Source organism: Chrysochloris asiatica, unplaced genomic scaffold, assembly GCF_000296735.1.
Source record: "Chrysochloris asiatica unplaced genomic scaffold, ChrAsi1.0 scaffold00193, whole genome shotgun sequence".
Classification (NCBI taxonomy): domain Eukaryota; kingdom Metazoa; phylum Chordata; class Mammalia; order Afrosoricida; family Chrysochloridae; genus Chrysochloris; species Chrysochloris asiatica.
Window position 1 is genome coordinate 3,870,637 of NW_006408711.1, and position 8,612 is coordinate 3,879,248.

Genomic DNA, 8,612 nt, shown 5'->3' on the forward strand with positions numbered 1-8,612 from the left:
AAGAAAGGACTAGACAATGTTGAAGATGAAGGCCTCATTTTCAGACCAACCACATCAATTTTTAAAGGAAACAATAAATCTTGTTTGTGCCCTAATTGAAGAGGATCAGTGAAAAATAATAGCAACAATAGTCTACACTGTAGACATCTCAATTGATTCAGCTTACACATTTCTGCCTGATTAATTACAGTTGAACAACTTTTCTTTTCCATGGGTGCCAAAACTTTTGCACGCAGATCAACAACAAACAAGAGCAGAGCTTCCAATAGAAATTTCAAACAAGTAGGATCAACATCCTAAAGCATTTTGTGGGTGAATTGTAACAGGAAATGTAGTAGGGTTTTATCAAGCTGATCCTAAAGACAAAGCACAATCAAAATAAATGTTTTAGCAACATTGTTTATAGCAATAATATTTTGGGATTCTCAAAGCACTTTGCTTTTTGATTTGCTGGAGATCCAAAGAATGATAACATTTGCTTATTATGAAAGTATTTTGAGAAAGTTGGCCAAAGCTTATGAGAAATACACCCAGAAAAACTTTCTGTGAGTCTTTAGCCAGCATGATAACCTTCCTACTCTTTCTTCTAATCAAACAAGAGCAATTTTGTCAGAGGTTTGATGGGAAATTATTAGGCACCCACTTTGCAGTCCTGGTTTGATTCCTTCAGACTTCTTTTTGCTTCCTAATCTTAAAAATAATAATAAATAAAAATAAAGGACATTCAATTTTATTCAGTTAATAGTGTAGAAAATACTGCATTGACATGTTTAAATTCCCAGAATCCTTGGTTCTTTGGGGGTAGATTACATGGCTGCTATCATTAATTACAAAAATGCCTTGGCCTTGATGAAGTTATGTCTTAAAGGTTACACTTTAAAATTTTTCTTTATTTCCATTTTTTCACAAAATTTTCAAAGTCACTTCATAAAAAGTGTTAACAGATTTTAAGAGAAGAGCTAACTGAAACCTAACAAATTGTATATGGAGATCTTCAATAAGAAGCAAACTTATTTCTGACAAGAATTGACTGAGGGGTTGGGGCATATAGTACAGTGAAAAGTACTGTTCTGCAAGTAGATCTGCTAGACCAGTTAAATTCAAGTCAGCTCAATTCAAAAGATGATGCCCATTGATTCTGGGATTGCAAAAGGTTAATCTTGATAGATTTTCTTGAAGGACACAGGCTGATCATGGGAGTTTATTATGAGGAAACTTTAAGAAAATTGAAAATTACAATGATGAGAAAAAGGCCAGAAATTCTAAGCTGAGTGTTTTCCATCATGAAAATACACTTGCTTAGTTTCTTAAGGCTGCCTTATGGGAATCCACTGGGAAACCTGATCTTGACCCTTAAGACTACTTTTTGTTCCCAAACCTCAAATAACATTTAAAAGGAATACTATCTGAGTCCCTCAAAGATGCCAAAATTTCTGCCTTGGTTTGGTCTAAATAAAAAAGCAAAGAATTCTTCAGGAACATGTTAGAGAGGTGGAAACATTACATTCGAAAGTGTAGAGACCTAAATGAAAGATGTATCAAAAAACAAAAGCTTCATATTTTTATATTTTTGCTTAAGGTTTCTATTATTTTGTAGCAATACTTTTTGGCTTACCCTCATATCTATCCTGTGTTTGTATAAGTGTGTGTGTGTGTTCATACAAATGTCTTAGTCTTTTTAGGGTGTCTTACACATGCATACACATAACATGTATATGTTTCCCCCTCCTTGAGATCAGTGTTTACTCTATGCAAAGACTCTGGTTCTTCTTTAGTTCTGGAAAATACTCAGGCAATAGTGCTTTGAATATTGTCTCATACTTTAACTGCTTCAAAAGCCATGTGGGGACCATGTCTGGCTTCCTCTGATGCCACAAGGGGGAAAGAGAATCAAACTCAAATCAGTCCAAGGCCGACTCCTTGGACTGATTTGAGTGGAGGACAGACATGCCTCTACTCTACAACCTTCTGTGCCCTATTCTTACACCAAGCATCCCTCCCACAGCACTCCATTTCACATCTGCGTTCAATAATTCATTGTAATGGCCATACAGAACTCACAACAATAATCACGATTATGGGGTCATGAAATTCAGGATAAAAATCAACTCAGGACGCAGCAGTTATCTAGTCAGAAATGCCTCTTGTCTGCCATACTGCAGTCATGCCTAACTCTTGTCTTCAGTCTCTCAGCCATGTGGCCCATATCATGGCCTCTTCCTCAAACCATGGCCTAGAGCCCACAGCTGCTCTGTCTCTCCATGCCCCCACCTCTGTTGTCATCGCTTTTCTAGGTAGGGATCTCACACTATATTCATGCTCTTCCTTCTAGATGGTCATAGAATCTTCCATTCTTGCTTCTGAGATGGCTCCTTTTAAATCTAGTTGAATGGCAAAACTAACCAATCCCAGCATTAGAGTCCTGTATACCTTATTTGTGGCACTGTGGGTTAATGCACAAGACTGCAAAGCCATTTGAACTGCAAGATCGGCACTTCAAGGTCACCACCTGCTCCTCAGAAACCCTATACAGGGTCACTGTGGGTCAGAATCGACTTGACGGCACTTAACAACAACAATACCTTATTTGCATGGTCCTACCCAGTCACTTGGTGGAAATTAAGGCATTGGATAGAAAAGCCATATCAAATAAATTCAAGATCCACACTTGCATTTATTTTTCCTTCTGGATTTCCTGTTTAAAATATATTGGAGTTTTTCTTTGTCTTAAGTTTTTCTCTTTGATATTTCCAAGTACTTTATATCTCTCTTTGCTATGATTTAAGTGATTCTTTTAGACCTGTTTTCCAATTCATCAGTTTTCTTTTCAATATCAGTCCTCCTCTGTTAACTTCTTTTTAATTTAAAAAACAAACAAACATGGTTTTTAAAATACAATTTTTGTTAACTTATTCTTCAAACCAGTCTGATTTTTTTGCCTGAATTATTGTATTTTTAACTTCTTTTGTGGAACTCTGATGGTACAATGATAAAAGTGTTTGCTATTAATCTAAAGCTGGCAGTTGGAACCCATCAGTTGCTTCAGGGGAGAAAGATACAGCACTGTGCTTCCATATAGATTATAGGGGCAGTTCTACTTGAAGACTTGAAGACCATATGGGGAAATTCTACTCTGTCTTATGGGGTCGCCACAAGTTGAAATCAGATTGGTGGCAATATGACTGTGGGCTGTTTTTGCTTATTGTTTTTATGTCCTTGGTTTTTAAAAAGCATTTCTTTTAAACAAGACCATTTCCAATTGCATCATTAGTTCTGGTTCTTCAGATAAGAAGTCTCTTAGGACACTTTCTATTATAGTTATAGATTATCTTATGGGATTTGCAAGTTTGTTTGTTTTAATTGTGGGAATCATGTGTATGTCCTTTATTGTGAAAGTGTCCCCATAGACCTATATGATTTATGAAGATAATGAGTAGGCAGAAGATGTTACAGTTCTGCTTCACAGACAGTGCCGCACCTTTCCTATTCCCTCTGTTACAAATTGAGCTCAGTTTTGGCAACTTGCCGTGCATATAGTCTGCAGCATCCATCCCTATTCTGCTCTCTACGGGGTATGTGTGATTATAACTCATGTTGACAACAACAAAAAAAAAATCCTAAAAACTAGAGGTTGAGGAACAATTATGCCTCTGTGGACAGAAAAACTTTGACTTTGATTTGGCTGTTGTTTCACTTTTACATTTCTGACATCTTCAGAATTTATTTATTTTTGAGTTGTTATTTTCATTTGCAAAATAAACATTTTATGTAGAATATTTAAGTGCTTGGAATGGGAGAGCTAGTTACACAAGGATGATAATTTTTCCATTTTGCTCTGGATTTTGTGATTGCTTTTGAGCATGTGGTCTGTCAACTAGACAGAAAATTCCTTGAAAACTGGCTTTTCCTATTTGTTTCATAAGAGCTTAGCACAGTAACTGTTACAGATTTGGGGAAAAACTGTTTACCGATGACTATGAGAAAAATTCCAACTAATTATTAGGTTAATGACTAGATAGATTAATGATGTATGTCTCCCAAGAGTCTTATTTTAGAAGGGATTTCTGTGTTCATGGAACTTCCTTACTAACGGCTTTTTTAGGCAGGTTTTCCAATGTTAACATTTTAAGCTATGACTATAGTATGTGGGTGAGTGAGATATTTTGAGCAGACAAGGGTGTTGCCTCTCAAATTCCCACATCTCTGGCAACCAAATTTTCTGCTTATGCAGCTGTTGTGAGGAGCTGTCAAGTCAGTTCTGACTCATAACAACCCTACACAAAATAGAACCAAATACTGCACAGTTCTGTTATTCACACCATACTCATATTTGCTGTTATATTTGAACCCACTGTTACAGCCACAGTTTCAATCGATCTTATCGAGGGTCTTCTCTGTTTTGCTGAACCTCATATTTATAAAGTATGATGTCCTATTCCTGGGCCCGGTCCTACCTGATGACATATTCAAAGTATGTGAAATGCGGTCACACCATCCTCACTTCTAAGGCGCATTATGGCTGTACTTCTTCCAAGACAGATTTGTTTTTCTCAGTCTTCTTATTCATTGTCCAGTTTTAACATGTATACTTGCTATTGTTAAACACCATTGAGTTGGTTCTGATTTATAGTGACCCTGTATAAGGTTTCCAAGGAGCAGCTGGTGGATTTGAACCATTGATCTTGTGGTTCTCAATCCAGGGCTTATCCTACAGCACCACACCAGGACTCACATATGTATAATGTTGTTGTTGTTGTTAAGTGCCTTCAAGTCAATTCCAACCCATAGTGACCCTGTATAGGGTTTCCAAGGAGCGGCTGGTGAGCTTGAACCACCAACCTTGCAGTTCAAGTGACTTCGCAGTCTGACACATTAGCCCACAGCGCCACACCAGGACTCCATATGTATAACAGGTGATTTTAAAAATCCATGCCTTGGGCCAGGCATACCTTAGTCTTCAAAGTGACATCTTTGCTCTTTGATACTTAAAGAGGTCTTTTGTTACTGTTTAGCACAATTCAATAAATCTTGAATTCTTGACTGATGCTTATGTGTTCCACCACTTGTCCATCAGCTTGTCTTACTGTGGTGGCACATGTTGCTGTGACACTAGAAGCTTTGTGACCAGTAACTTAAACACCAGCAGGTCACCCATACTGACATGTTTCAACAGAGCTTCCAGACTAAGACAGACTAGGAAAAAGGGTAGACACACCATTTCTGATTGGTTAACCACTGAAAATCATGTGAATAGCAGAGGAAAACTGTCATATATAGTTCAGGAAGATGAGCCCCTCAAGTTGGAAAGCACTCAAAACACAACTGGGGAAGAAATGCCTCTTCAAAGAAGAGCTAACCTTAATGATGTGGATGAAGCAAAGAGTTCAGAACCTTCATTTTCTGATGCAGCACAACTCAAAATGATGGTTATAATTGAAACGTCGAATATATGAAGTTTGAACCTAAAAAATCGGAAGTCATTAAAAATGAAATGTAATGCATAAAAATCAATATTCCAGGCATTAATGATCTGAAATGGACTGGTACTGGCCATTTTGAATCAGCCAATCATATATGGTTTTACTATGCCAGGAATCCACCAATCTCCTGTCAGCTTGTTGAACTGTGGTGGCTTGCATGTTGCTGTGATGTTGGAAGCTATGCCATGAGTATTTTCATACCAGCAGTGTCACCCATGAGCAATTGATAGTCTGTTCCACAGTCTGTCCCTAGCCTTGTTTTGACTAATGATATGGAGCTTTTCCATCGTCTCTTTCCACAGATTAAGTCAATTTGATTTCTGTGTTTTGTATCTGGTGAGGTTCATTTGTATAACCATCTCTTATGCTGTCTAAAGAAGGTATTTGAAATGAACAAATCATTGATTTTGCAGAACTCTATCATGTGATCTCCAGCATCATTTCTATCACCAAGGCCATATTTTCTAACTACTGATCCTTCCTCTTTGTTCCCAACATTTGCATTCCAATCACCAGTAGTGATCAATACAGCTTGATTGAATGTTTGATTGATGTCAGATTGAAGAAGTTGGTAGAACTCTTCTATTTCATCCTCACTGGCTTTAGTGTTTGGTGCGTAAATTTGAATAATAGCGGTAATAACTGGGCTTCTCTGTAGGCCCATGGATATTATCCTATCATAGACAGCGTTGTACCTCATGACTGATCTGGATATGTTTTTTTTGACGGTGAATGCAACACCATTCCTCTTCAATTTGTCATTCCTGACATAGTAAACCATGTGGTTGTCAGATTCAAAATGGTCAATACCAGTCCATTTCAGCTCATTAATGCCTAAGATATCGAGGTTTATGTGTTCCATTTCACTTTTGGCAATTTCTAATTTTCCTAGATTCAAACTTCATACATTCCATGTTCTGATTATTAATGGATTTTTACAGCTGTTTCTCTTCATTTTGAGTTGTGCCCCATCAGCAAATGAAGGCCCGGTGGGCTTTACTCCCACGGTCTTTACTCCATTCACATCATCATGGTCAACTCCACTTTGAGGAGGCAGCTCTCCCCCAGTCGCATTTGGAGTGCCTTCCAACCTGAAGCGTTCTTTTTCTGGCACTATATATGACAGTAGTTCTCTGCTATTCATAAGGCTTTCAGTGACTAAATATTTCTAAGTAGTTCATCACTCCTTTTTCCTAGTTAGTCTTCTTCTGGAAGCTCATCTGAAACCTGTCCACCATGGGTGACCCTGCTGGTATTTCAAATACTGGTGTCATAGCTTCCAGAATCACAGCAACTCACAAGCCACTACAGGATGACAAACTGATTAACGAGTGGTAGGTGATGGTAATGTGAATTACTGGTAATGGTAATGTGAAAGTTGGCTAAAAAAAAAAAGAAGCAACAGTAGGTGGAAAATATGGCCATTGAGAGATGCTGGAGATCACATAATAGAATTTTGCAAGGTCAAAAATTTACTCATTGCAAATACCTTTTTCAACAACATAAGTGGTGACGTACACATGGACTTAACCAGATGGAATACATAGGAATCAAACTAACTACATCTGTGACAAGAGACTATGAAGAATATCCATATCATCAGCCATAACAAGGACTAAGACCAACTGTGGAATAGACCTTCAATTGATCATATGAAGGTTCAGATGGAAACTGAAGAAATTAAAACAACTGCACAAGAGCCAAAATATAGCCTTGAGTATATCCCACCTGAATTTTGAGACCATCTCAAGATGAAATTTGATGCATTAAACACTAATGATTGAAGACTGGAAGAGGAGTGGAATAGCATCATTATGAAGACAAAAAATAAGGAAAAGACTAAAATGGATGTCAAAACAGACTCTGAAACTTTCTCTTACTTAAACATAGAAAAACTAAAGTGACTCGAAGAAATGATGAAGTAAAAGCTGAACGGAAAATTTCAAAGGGCAGCTCGAAAAGAAAGAGTCAAGCATTAAAATGAAATGTGCAAAGACCTGGAATAAGAAAACAAAAGGAAAAAAAATAATGCTCAGCATTTCTCAAACTGAAAGAACTGAATAAAACATTCAAATCTCAGGTTGCAATATGGAAAGATTCTATAGACACAGTATTGAAAGACATAGGAAGTATCCAAAAGAAGATGGAAGGAATACAGAATACAGAATACCCAAAATAAGTGGACTATGTTTACTACTTCACAAGGTGGCATATGATCAAGAACTAATGATATTGAAAAAAAAAGTCCAAGCTGCACTGAAGGTATTGGCAAAAAACAAGGCCCAAGGAATTGATAGAATGCAGTTTTTTGTTTTAAAATTTGTCCATGGGTATCAAGGACTCATGTATTAAGTTAATATCAAACATAACTGAATAATTTGATAAAGAACAGTTTGGACGAGCTTGCCCAGTGGCCAGAGTTTGTTCCTCAGAGAGATTTGTTCCTAGAACCTTAAACACTGCCAACACAGTGGAGACATTAAGAAGGGCACATAAGAAACCATTTTCTCAGAGGCTACAGTTACAGGAGTTTGAAGCATAGCATGAATTAATAGGACTAAGGAGAATTATACAGAGCTAGCCCAACAGTGAGTTCATAAAAGCCAATGAACCCGGGACGTCCGGAGGTTACTTCCTTGAGCCCTTAGGGTCTCTGGCCAGCAAATCTGAGTGTGGCCACGTGCTGGATTTTCGTCCATGACACCGGTCCTCAACATCCCAGTACCTGCGGTCTGCAACAGCTAGTGAGTTTGAACCACCAACCTTATGGTTCAAGCAGACCTTGCAGTCTACTGCTTTATCCCACAGAGCCACACCAGGACTACAGCCTATTACAAACAAAATGGTTTTAAAACATACCTCTGTGGTTAGTGCATGGCTACAGACAAGTTCTCTTAATAATAAACTTGCCTCACTCTCTTTGTTGTTGTTGTTGTTAAGTGCTGTGAGTCGATTCCAACCCATGTTGTTGTTGTTGTTGTCAGGTGCCATAGAGTCGGAACCGACTCATAGCGACCCCATGCACAGCAGAATGAAACAATGCTCGATCCTGGGCCAACCTCACCACCGCTGCCACCCCCGAGTCCATCAATGATGCCACCTGGCCGATCCATCTCGTTGGAGGTCTTCCTC